Source organism: Heliconius melpomene, chromosome 7, assembly GCF_056956725.1.
Source record: "Heliconius melpomene rosina isolate 202511_hmr_F chromosome 7, ASM5695672v1, whole genome shotgun sequence".
Taxonomy (NCBI): Eukaryota; Metazoa; Arthropoda; class Insecta; order Lepidoptera; family Nymphalidae; genus Heliconius; species Heliconius melpomene.
Window position 1 is genome coordinate 13,109,013 of NC_140395.1, and position 13,902 is coordinate 13,122,914.

A 13,902-nucleotide genomic window follows, 5' to 3' on the forward strand; every position below is an offset into this window, starting at 1 on the left:
AGTGTTGGTTTATTTCTTCTCAATTCTTCATTTTATTATGATGATTTGTACTGCTGAATAAATAAAAGTCACAAAATAATTTCTAATATGAATAGGTTACGTACCTCATTAAATCTAGACGCAATGACTATGCAGCAGTTGGCCTGCAATTCGATAGAATATTATCTGAAATCAAAAAGAAATACGCAGATTTGTGTATTATCATGAATGTAAAATAAAATAGGGGTTTCACAGCATGATTAGAAAAAATATTTCACTGACGTTTATCGCTATTTATGTATATCAAGAACTCTTATAAAAAAAAATCGCGAGAAAACATTGCACTAGAAGAAGCGTTAGGAACTTTTCTATTTCATATATATTAGATAGTAATTCTTTCAGGTCTTATATTTTAGACGAATTAATTTCTCTCAGGTCTTATATTTTAGACGAATCTTGGCAAGAAATTCCAGTTATTTTGAACTTTGTATAGTACCTCCAGAAATAACATAAACAACATTTCGATTGTATAAATAAACGCCCAACTTAATGCAAAGAACGCTGTTCGATTTATATGAAAAGTAAATTTTGTTTAGTTTTTCATAGTGCTTCTTTCCGCGTACAACATTTGTTGGAATAGATTGCTTAAAGTAATATATTGTTATACTAGCGACCTTCTCGCGGCTTCGCCCGCGTAATGTGTAGTAACATTTTTTTTATTTCTCATCCGAATTACTTTCGTGATCTAATATAATTTTAAAGACAATATCCATACAATAATAACTAGAATTTCAGCCAATTCAATAAAACACTAATTTTGTAGCAAAATTATCGCATGCAATCCTTTATATTGACATAACTTTTTTACTTATAAACGTGTTAAATCTGTACGTATTATCCCGCATGTAGAGGGGTAGGCACAGGGAATTCAGTGTTAAGACATTCCGCTCCCCATTTTCCACCAAATTTTGCAGGCATGGCGTGTTGACTGAAATATGCATAAATATTTCATTCCCCGAGTGGAAATCAAACCCACAACCCTCGTGTTTACCCTTACAATTTACGAGTTAACTGTCTAACAAATTAAAACTAAACTACTTTTTATGTATACTATAGTTAAAAGTTAAAATAAAATTAACGCCCAGAAACATGACAGAATATAAAAATGGAATTTTAATATTGCTGCTAGAAGATTAAAAGAGAAACAAACCGTTTCAATCTCTGTATAACATAAGAAATCGCTTTAACTTCAGACACAAAGAAATAATTTTTATCACGTACATTCGACGACTAGACAGCTTAATGAGGTGCCAAAATGATAATAAAAATGTTATTATAGTACAGACATGTTGATATTTAGTGGTTCTATCGACTTTGATGTGATTTTGTCATGTTTTTTTGACTAACTGACTTCTACGCTAAAAGCTCTTTTTCTAGAGGAGATTGAGATTGATTCCAAAAGTTCCAGAAACGGATAGAGAAGAATATGATTAATACAACTGAAAAAAAGAAAAAACAAGCAAAGAAAATAGAAAATTTGTCCTAATTTCCACAAACAAGAACAAATATTTATCACTTGCATAAGCATACTTCAGATAGACAGGTTAATAAGGTGCCAAAATTATAATACGGAAAAATGCAGAAGTCACGACGGTTATTTGGGCGTTACGAAGAACGTCGACCACGTCGACTTTCACGACCAATTTAATTCGATTAATGTTTACGATTTGTCTCCGGGAAACGCGACACAGATATTTCTTTTTCTGTCTTTTAGGGTTGTGTTGTTTTAGCGTAGCATCCGCTACGGCCGCTTTGAGAGACGCTTTCAGTTGCTTGTTTTGGTTTTGCATGTATTTCTGAATAAGGTTTTTATTTGCGTTTTTTGGTATTAAATTTGTTTTGATGTCATTGTGGCGTAATGTTTAAAAGTAGACAATAGTTTATGGGTTCTAATATCAGTATAGAATACTAATTTAGCTAGTAAAAGTTCTGCAAAAATACCTACGATTTTCCTGCATGACGTATTCAGCCAACGCTTTCCTATTTTTTTAACAGAATCCATAGTGTACGCTTTAATTATATCTTAGAATAAGTTTTAAAAATATTTTATTTTACCATTAGGACCAAAAAATATCTATATTTTTTCTACGCGGTTAAATTTCAAATATATTTTCAGGTAGCTAAACAAAAAGTAAAAAGTTATTGATATTCAAAAAGCACAGTGACGATAGATGCGTTTATAGTTAGCTGACAATAATGAAACATTTGAAATTTAAACATTTTTATAGTAAGTATTGTGCCAAAAACAAAAGGTATGTCCAGATTGTGATTTTTATTTTATCTAAAGAAGAATTATATAAGTTATTCAATAAAATACCTGGTCGAATATTTATAGCTAATGAACGTTTAAGAAGTATTTTGGTGAAAATTTATTGTTAAAAATTCGTGCTATCAACGAAACAGACGATTTTAATCTTCATTTAAAATGTTATGGGCAGGAATATATTTTTATTATAGCTTATTTTGAATTTGAATTTATTATATTATTTATATAAAATCTTTACACAAATTGAAACCTACGTTATTATGACGTAAAAGCAACAAGGTAATATATAATATAAAGATTCATTTAAAAATCCGTTTAGTAGTTGTGGTGTGAAAGAAAGTAAAACAACGTCCTCACAAACTTTCTCATTTGTAATATATGTAGGATATACATAAAACATATACTTATTTACCCTTCTGCATATACATTATATTATATTACAGTATATTTTTACCTAATAGTAGTTATTAATCTAATATAATCTAATATAATCTAATCTTTCTTGACAAGTACTAAAAATAAAGCGAGATCCAAAATAATCATCAAAGAAAAAAAAATATCTGCTAAGCGAAAATAAAGACTAATGAGCCATTACACAAAATATGTAGAAGAAAACAAACTGCATACTTTTTAGTACTAAAAATATATTTATTTACAGAAATTGAATACGAAACGTCTGGGTCGGTGTCAATAACCTTAGAGTGATGAAAAACTAAGTTTTTTTTTATTTTTACGCACTTTGCGGGGCTGGTACAAGATAAAATTGTCGTATGTTTGTCATTGTTCTCCAAAATTTGGTCATTGTTATTATCTACTGTTGAGCGGAAGAACTGAGTTATAGGATCACCCTGATATTCATATTATTTCTTAATTAAATAATAATTTAACATTTACATTGATTTGTACAAAATCCTAAAAAAATGTTATTTGTATATTGTTTTAAGAGATTTTTAAATATTTTTTTGATATTGATGAAATCAGTGGAGCTTGGCAAGGTATGGGAGCAAGACGCAAAATCTCCCTATTAAACTATAACTTACACTTACGCTTTCGGTCTTAATAAGAACGATGTGTCTTAACACTAGGTTCCCAGGTTCCTTCTTCCTACCTTAAGTGCGGGATATGTGACGCTAAACAAATCTATAGATACTACCGAAAATTTATGTCACTAGAAAATTTACCTTTCTATAACTAGATACAGAAAATAATATTTACAATAATTAGGGAAACGTTGAGTAAAGAACGAGGTTAGTGTCTAAAATACCTACCTCTAGATCATTAAGCTTTTTGTGATGTGTGAGTAAGGTAGTAGTATATCAGTCAAATAAGACGTAATTTACGTCTCTACTCCAGAATCCAGTTCGTCACTTCATTTAGTAAGTTAATGCGGTTCAAAGTAACAATATATGAGTAAATGGTTTATTTTTGTACTGTATTATTTTTTTTTTAAATTATTATTAACATGCTGTGGTGTAACTCAAAACAACACACATTTATAGATTTATAGATGTTCTTCAGATTTTTTCAACTCTTTTCTGTCCCGTAGAATGTCTTTAATGTCTGAAAAACTTTTTAAAGATAAATTCATATATATGTATATATCTTACAGTTTCCTATAAAACAAATACAGACGAGTACTATTATTAGCATCATTCATATAAATTAATTCGTCTACAAATCTGACTCAGATACAATGAAGACGAGCTCAGATCGTAGAGCTCTTATCGACTGGCGCACGTCCAAGCCGAATATTTACAGGTGTCTGTTACATCGCATCATACACGTTTTATTTATTTGCTTTTAAATTTGTTAGAATTATATTTTAGTTTTAGTTTTAGTCTTCCTTTGCTTAGGTATGGCTGGGATATAACTCAAGGTTGATCCGTAAATAACTGTTAGTTACTAAGAAATGGTGTTTGTGAGTCATATAAAGTTTATAGAGTGTGTTTTCTAAATTTATACTTCATTTTTCTTTTTTTTAGGTTACGTTGTATCCCGCACATTGCAGGTTAGACAAAGGGAACCTGACAACCTAGCGTTAAGACACTTCCTTTACATTAAGACACTTCCGTTCCTCTCTTTACAAATTCTGGAGGCATATTATACATTATTTTTTATATAAAGCTAAAAATATGCCTATAATTTTAAGTTATTTAAATTTATTTTTTTCCTTAAATGACTATTAATGCTACCAATATGAAATATTTTGTTACAAAAAACCAGAAATATTAGATTGTCACAAACAGGTGTGCCTATTCAAAAACAGTTATTTTAGAAGTCGATTCACTGAAATAGATTAACAATCTAAATTTAGTTCAGACATTTCTAAAAACACAATCGTATATATTAGAAAAGCACCTGAAAAAACTACAACAAAAATAGTGAAAGATTTTAAATACTTCACATTTATTTATACTCGGTGTGTAACGTGCGTCATTAGCTGCTTCCGCTGGACTTTGCCAAAACATAGGCAGGACTTAAGAGGCGGAAGCTGCGGTAATTAGTCGATTTGTTTAAGATTATTAATTATTATTAATATATTTTTTAAAATTATTAAATTATTAAGTGAAACAACTATTAAACAAAAAAATATTAAACTATATTAATAATAGGTTATGAAGTTGTCGTGGCCCAGTGCAAAAGCGTCTGATTGTAAACGCGAAGTAAACCTTATATTAAGACTCCGTTACCTATTAAGACACTTCCGTTCCCCACTTTCTGCTTAGTTCTGGAGGCATTGCGTGCTGAGTGACGTAAAGTTCTATAATATAAGTTTTTCCTACATACTTGTCTTATTTGATTATATTATTTATTGCTTATAGTGTAGACGGCCCCCTTTAGATCTACAGGGCCCTGGGCTATAGCCCAAAAAGCGTCATAGTCGGTCCGCCCTGCCATCAGACTTAAAGTACTCGAGGACGCATGCAACACAACTAACTTAATCATATGTAAATTCTTTTAAGAGACTATTTAAAATGTCTATGATAATTTCTATTTAGATACGGAATGAACAAAGAACGGTAGTTTATTTTTTTAATAAAAGAATATTCTATTTCCAAAAGGTAATTCCAATGGCTATAAAGTCCTAGAACGATAAAACGACGGAAAAGGATGCATATTGTGAACGCAACGTCCAAACACGCTTCTAATTTGGACACAATTTTATGGGGTTACTGAGGAAAACCACCTTACTGCGTTCGGTGTGATTAACAAAATTCAATTATAATTCTATAATAGTTCAGAAACAAACATTTACTACATATTTACACATTGTAATTTATTCAAAACACCTGTAACTTCACTGATATTTTTAACATAAACTGAGTCCTTTTCCAAACAAGTATCCAGCTGTTTACTTAGTCTAGTGCTAGAAGGACGAGTTAATGATTTTTTAAAAGTGATGGCATGCATATTACAATTACCTAGGGGAGAGCGGGGCTAAAAGTTACCGAGGTAAGTTGTTCCGATGGAAATAATTTCGCGGGGAAAAGTGATAGGAATATTTAGTAAACATATAGTTAAATGCAATGTGATAGCGCACCCATGGCTATCATATTGAACAATCCAGTGGCACCCGAAACCAATGGAATAGCACACGTGTGTCACTGGTGCACGTTTGTAAATATTTTCGCATTTGATATTTTTGGTCTGTCTCACAAATTGTAACGATTAGCCTCGAGTATTTTAGTGTTTCTTTTACATATATTATCTACTATTTCGGAACACTATTTGTAAATTATTTGTGTTTTTCCTAATCTTATTTATATTAAATTTTTTTTCAACACGTGTTTTTGGGCTAGATGTTCCCTTTTTTTGGGGCATGTTGTGACCTCGGAAAAACTTTCGCTAATTCATTTGTACCAATAATGGGATGTAAATATTGTAATTTTTCATACTAAAAAGTATTGTAATTTAGTAATATGCGGACTTATGCTCGAAAATCAACTCGAGGTTATGAGGTTATATGAGTTGATGCAAAAAGCAGCGGATGTAGTTTTCAAAGATTGCAGTAATAAGATAAAAACTATTACCAAAGAATTACATATACATATTGAGCGCGAAAAGATAAAGCTATAAAATCTTTGTTTATTATTTTGGTTTAACAAAATCAAAATAAGTTTTATTTTATATAAAATTATCTTTTACTTTTTAGTTCGTTGTTTTTCGCTTCAGTTTTTTTTTGTTCAAAATTAATTCTTTTTACGATTTTAAGTGATAAGTAACCTAAAAAGGATACTTTTTAAATGAGTGTTGGTTGTGGTGGTAGTGGTTGATAACGAGTGGCAACTGTTGTGATATGTAAAACTTGACTCAATTAGGTAGGTATTATTTTTGTGGAAACTAACATTTTGGTATATTGACAATAAAATACATAAAAAAATATTCTTTCCCTTTTTTGAAGTCGGTTGAAAATGAAAACATATTTTTTGAGGTTGGTTGAAAAGAAATACAACGATGGGGAATCTTACTTCTGACAATAATTTTAACAAAGTTTTCCCTTGTACCTATTCCAGTATAATTAAAATTTAGCAAAATAAAAACAAATTTTCTCAATTTTGACCAAATTTTATAATCGGAACCTAACCAAACTTTCATCAAACTATCCTTGAAGTGTATCCTTTTAAATAAGAAAAAAATCATTGGAATCGGTTGGCGTGATATTGAGTTATTCGTCATTTTGTCGCACACGTACCAATACAAATTTAATACTTATGTGATTTTCTCATAGATAACATAGTCAAGAATAGAATTTTAAAAAATTGGTTCCCACATGGGAAGCACTACCTTTCAAATAAAAAAAAACATCAAAATCGGTTCACCTAATCAAAAGTTATGAAGTAACATACTTACACAAAAAAAACAGTCGAATTGATAATCTTCTTTTCTTACAGAAGTCGGTTAAAAAAGATTTGCTTTTGCGCCTGGTGATTATTATGATACTGTTGATTATTCCTTTAATAAACTGGCTTTGTTCGATTATTTATTGTTTTTTATTGTGCAAATAATAGCTTTAAAAAATATGGTAACAATTTACCCCGGTCTGTTAACAACTTGCCCCAAATCGGGGTAAGTTGTTACTTTCCGACTTCAGTCACAAAAAAATTCATAATAAAAAAGTCTTACAAAGAATACCCCAAATTACTGTTTTAATTGCAAGTCTAGATATGTAAGTTGAATTTGATTACATTGTATAAATACTGAAATCAAGTATTCGTAGCAATATTTGAGGTTAAAAAAAAATCGGAACTTTTGGCCCCGCTCTCCCCTACTTGAATTTGATTTTCTCTACTCTCTCTCTGTATCTCTCAACATATGTTGGATTTCAGTTGCCTTTTATTTAAGCATATTGTAATTTAGATAATGGAACCAAGCATCGCAGTTTATCTAATTAAATGGGATAGGAGCTTTTTTTCTATTTCTTTCTTTAAGCACGCTGTATCTCGTACATGACAGGGTAGGCAGGGGGAATCTGGGGATCTAGTATTAAGACGGTCCGTTCCCATAAGGACACTTTCGTTGCCTATATCCGCCAAATTCTGGAGGCATGTTGAGCGGGCGAACTTTACACCACGCTTTGCCTCGTTACCAGAGGAAAGCAATAAAAATATTAAATATTTCATTTTCTTGAGTGGGAATCGACGATCCCTAACTTATCGCAAACTTGTGCCTATCCACCACAATTGGCCTCTTCAGCTTTATTTCTAAGCTCAAAAACATTTTAATTAAAATTGTTTCAACTGCACGAAAACAGAGCTTTAAACTTCCATTTCAGTGTTCACAATATTTCCAAGTTACATACCTACATACATACATTTATTCTATATGTAGAAAAACAATTTCTAAACATTTCAAAGATAAACAATAGTCGGGACCTAGTAAAATTGAACAGAAATATTTATTTAAGTGTATTTATTTATAAAGAATGCTATTTACCTGTCCTAAATCTGTTTCTAACAAGTACGAGTAGGTATACTATATGGACCGAGGTCTATCGTTTATTCTACGTTTTATTTTGTGTTATTGAAATTAGTTTTTCATCACGTCTTAAAGAAATAGGTTTTTTATCTTGTATACAACCTAGATATGGAAACTTTTTGTATTCATGTATCTTTTATGCATTATTTTTAAAAAATATTAGCATTCAGCTCAAACCTCTATAAAACTGTGTTAAATTTTATAATTTTCGAAAAACCTGTGTACCCCACACAGTTTTTGCTTCACGTATTTATTAATATATAGATATAATGAGTAGTTGCAAAAGTAAAGCCAAAGATGCAAAATTCATGAAACTCGTCAAAAAAAATATTTTTCTACGCCAAGTTCAACTCAAGCACCTAAACAGCATTTGAATCTACGATCATGTCTTACATTATCAGTATTTAACATTCGTAAAACTTATTATTGAATCGGCATATTTTTTATATTGATATTTCGACACCTTTATTTAATAAACACCTACATTAAATGAAGTAAAACATTACAAGCACGGATTCTATGAAAATCCTGAAAACTGTTTACCATTATGTCGTGTTTAGAACATCATTTGCACTTTTTATTGGAAACAGTAAAGCGGCCATAAATATATTTATGAATATGTTAAATGCGTGTCATATGCACGGAACATATTTTTCAGCGATTTACCAACTGAACAGATTGACAGAGAATGAAAATCATATAAATTTCCAATTTAAAGAGACTAGTCGTGGTGCAGAGAGGCCAATCGTGGCGTTTACCTTCGTAAACCCACAAGCTATCGTGTCTACAGTCGTAAAAGTAAAAGTGATAGGTTATGGGTTCGATCCATATTCGGTTAAATGAAATATTTAATATTTTTATTTATTTGCTTTGGTGTCGAGGGAAAGCGCGAAGTTGAGTTCCGCCACTCTACACGCACGGTGGGCTTCTCGCAATCCGGATAGATGCGAGAAGCTCAAGACCGGGATGGTTGGCGCTTGATGAGGGAGGCCTACGTTCAGCAGTGGACGGCGATAGGCTGATGAAAAAAAAACACGCAATGGCTTCCACAATTCGGCGGAGTGACTTAACAATTAGGTTCCCATTGTTTACCTTGCTACTTGCAGGATACAGCGTGAAGTTGCAAAAAAATTTAAGCTGTCGAGTCTCAGTCTTGAGACATGCATAAATTCTCACTCACTTCCAAACTATGTGTTTTCGAGAAACACATTGGTTTCATGTAATTTCATCTGCCAGGTACGTTATTTACTGCTGAGCTCGAAATATTATCACAGAAGAGAACGCATTCAGAATTCCAATGCTTATAAAAATAGTTGAATGGACGCCATCGTGGCGCAGTGGAGAGTGACACGATAGTTATGATTTCGAAGCCTAATATGGCTATAATTAAAATCTTTATGTATGATTTTTGTAGCTATAATTTAAACAAAATCATTCCACATATAAGGGAATAAAACCCACAATTTATAAAAAATATGTAGGTACAATCGATTATTATAAAACGCGACGTTATCACAGAATGGACAACGAAGAAACGAAACATTTTCTTTTTGTGAATCCCGCTTAAAGCGGGTTAATCAAATAACAAATAGTGATTATACGTTACGCAGAACACTAAAAACTAGGGCATTTCAGTCAATAAACCTAAACTTTTGGTATTCTCAGATCGCGCAAACATCCGTCGATGAGGGAGTGCAGACTAACTTTCATCAGCCCATTTTTCAAACGATTTTCAATGTATTTCGGTAAAGTAGAGCGTCGGAACTCTTATAAACATTTATGTTACGATCTCAATTCCTTGGTGCGTAATTGCGTATGTTTCTATGTTGTGTTTGTCTGTATGTGTGTCTGTGTAAATAATATCTAAAACTAAACGCAGGGATGGATTCCAAATGAATGAAATTTCGAAATCGACGTTAAAATAAGACGGGAAATTTGTAACGGCGTCATTAGCCTCGTTTGACAGTGATATTTATTAGATACGCCCGATTCAAATTTTTCATAATATGTCAAATATGTTGGAAAAAATTGTGTAACTTCGTCAATTCGAGAAATTTATTTTATACTTTTACAAACATTTTATTTATTTATACTTAACTTTTTCTGGTCTTTTACTCAGTAGAGCAAGGTTAGCTGTGGTAAAGTAAATCGCGGTTAAGTTAAGGTGAAAAGTGTAGAGCGGAGTGTCCTAACACTTTTATTTTTTTTATTTACTCTACCATGAAGGTAATTTTTTAGGGTTAAAGCTACAAATTTGCTGTGTATTCTAACGAAATCGCACATTATATATCAGAATAAAAATAATAATGAATAATAATGCCTACATCTTTCTTGTTATTTCATAATAATAATTAACTTCAATGTTGTTGTTTTCATTATAATTTCAAATTTATAACATTAATATTAATTATAATAACATTGTAGTATATCAGTAGAAAGTCCGAAAATATCAAAGGGACTACGAGAGTGTTATGTTCTGTCAACGGTAAAACGAATGAGTGTCGTATCACCGCATTATGTTCTATAAATGTCACATCGAAAGTAAAATAAAAAACACATCTGTAGTTTCATCAAATTTGTTTTTGTGTTCATTTGGATATTAAAAATCAAAAATCAAATATGTTTCACACTGTATCAAGGACACACTAGGCAGAGGAAACACAGTGTTAAGACACTCCGTTCCCCACTTTCCACTGAATTTTCGAGGCGGAGGCGGATAGCGGACTCAACGCCGGGCTTTTGCCTTGTTGCCAGAGCGAAAAAATGAAAATGTTCATAAATAATTTATTCCCTCGAGTGGGGATAGAGCCCACAACCGCCGCGTTACAGTCACATCCTTGTGCCACTGCGCCATGAAAAATAAAAAAAAAAGATAAATAACCTATGTATATGTTCTTCAATTAACTGTAGTATCGTATCTACAGATATTTTCCAGTTTCCGGACTTTTTGTAAGTGTTTCTTTAAACAAATCTGTTTGTATAAAAGGTTCTTTTAGGGAAATTTTTTGTTGGTGAAATTTCTGGGGTGGGCGCAAGACTATTCTACGGTGGACATGGTGGATAGGTATGAACTTTTCGAATTCATCTCATATGTCTACACTAGTTTTTGTCCACATGGTCAAAAATAAATAATTTACAGTTGTATATCACACTTTCTAATTACAGTGGGTTACATATTCCTCACATAACAAGGCAAAGAAAACCAGGGAACCTAGTGTTAAGACACTCCGTTATTTAAAAGACAATAAGTTTTTTTAATTAAGTACCCTCCGATAATACATTTAATATTACAAAAAACTGCTAGCTACAAGCTGTATAGTTGAGGAAAAAAGAAAATATAAAAATAATAATACAAGGAATAACAAAACCAATGCAAAATTATGCTCTGTAACGTTAATGTATCAGTTACATCAGTGATACTTATAAGGCTTTGGTCTCATTATTTATCAGTTTTACACGTGAGTCGTGAGGCGTTAAGCGATTTAACTATGTACTGAAATTCATAACAGTTGTTTAATAAGTTAATTTTAATGTTTCTTATATATTAATAATATAACATATTTACCTATTTATGTAGATTAAATATATATTTTTAAGTAAAATACTTTCTTACATAGCTGTTTATATTTTTTAGTTATTGAGTTTAGAAAGATAATTTTCTGAAATAATGATAATTTATGTCAGTTCTAATTTCTAAGTCTATTTCAATAAAGTGTCGATGGTAATGTCTCCTATTCACTCAATAAATTTAAGCAATGGATTTTAACAAAGTAAACGTACCTACGCGTTAATTTAGTTACTGTCGGTACTAGATAAAAATTGTATTTAAATATTTGAATAAACTTCATTATTTCAATCGATTAATAAATTAGAATTTACTTTAAAAACGTTTCAAACATTTTCTATACGGGTAGGTAATATTTATTCCAAATGGGGATCGATCTCGCAACCATAGTGTGTAAGCCAAAGACTTAGTATGCCCTATTTCCTACCGAACCTACCCGAATTATCATCGCTTGTATAGTACGGTAGAGCTGTGACCGGTGAATTTAGGTTCTCTGAACTTTTACGCATTGTTTAGTATTTAGTAGGGAAGAAGAAAAATACAGTCGAATTGATAACATCCTTTTCATACAAGTCGGTTAAAAATCAAAAGTAAGTAATATTCTAAAATCAATCTATCAATCTGCGAAGCCATCTGCGGGGTTGCAACTGACATCAGGGTGGTCACGACTCTTCAACTGTACTGTACATAGGTACGTTAAATGGAAAAATCAGGAAAGAATTTTTAAAGCAGTAAACAAAAACTAAAAATCTTTATTCTTTAATACATCTAGAAGTCATGAGTTAACGCAAATGGCACGTACTGTAAACAATATGAGTTACGAGCTTTTAATGCCGTCATATTTCAAGAATTTAAAGTTTTTATTAGATCAAGGTATAATTTATATCTGTTACCTATTATATTCATATACTTTTCAATGAGGCTCTTATTTTTTGAGGTGAACCTACTGAACCTAATCAAAATATGCCTTCGTTTTTAATTTTCCTGGCTGCTCATGGCTGTTTGTGGGTTTATTCGGACAATTATAAAGCGGAAGATCTCTACTGAATACAGATTGAGGCTTCAGAGCTATCAAATTATTGGCGAAAATATTCACAAATTTTCCATCAACCAGAATCATAAATCTAAATTTTCGAACGAAAGGATTTAGTGAGATCATATCATCATAAAAACTTTATGGTCTGGCGTACCGAATGTGCTGAAAAACGAAAATATCTCGAAGCTTTATTCGCCAAGAATCGAAATATTTAAAGTACCGCTGTTACTAAGAATAAAACTAAAATCTGGTTAGATTTTCCATCTAGATCTATCTATGATAAATTTTGATTACTCCTCAGCCTTCATTTTAGTACTGTCAGATTAATAGTAAATGTATTTCTTATCTGTATTTATTAGAATTATTATATTCTATTAATTTTAATACGCATTATGCTTTAATTTAATCATTATAATTAATTTAATAGATAAAATAACAATTGTGGTAGAGCTTTATATTGAAACGGAATATGTCTGAAAAATACTTTAAAAAATATTTGAATTAAATGCATTTATATAAATAATAATGCAACAATATTTAAAGGTTATCTGTAATTTTATGTACATTTAAGATTTAAAAGTATCATAGTATATGTTTATCTATATATTCAAGCTTTTAAGCTCCAAACCAAAATTATGATTTAGGTTAGGGGCACAAAAGAATGTTTTTGGAAAACGAATGAAACAATTAAACAATAAATATCTACTACCTGCAATAAAAAAAAAACATTTTTTAAACATTATATTATTATAATTGATTAAAAAATAAACAAAGCTGTTGACTTTCAGAGTTGTTTTATAAGTTTATTTTTTAAATAAAATCAATTGATTTGATGACAATAAAATTTTATTGTGTTAAGGAAACTTTAAATTTAATGTAAATTAGATTTTAAATTCATTTTCAAAACAAATTATTGTGAAAACTGCAAGTAAATACATAGAGCGTAGTAAGCATTAACATGTTGTTTAAATATAATAAAAAAATATGCTTGATATTGAATAGGACATAAAGTAGACTTAC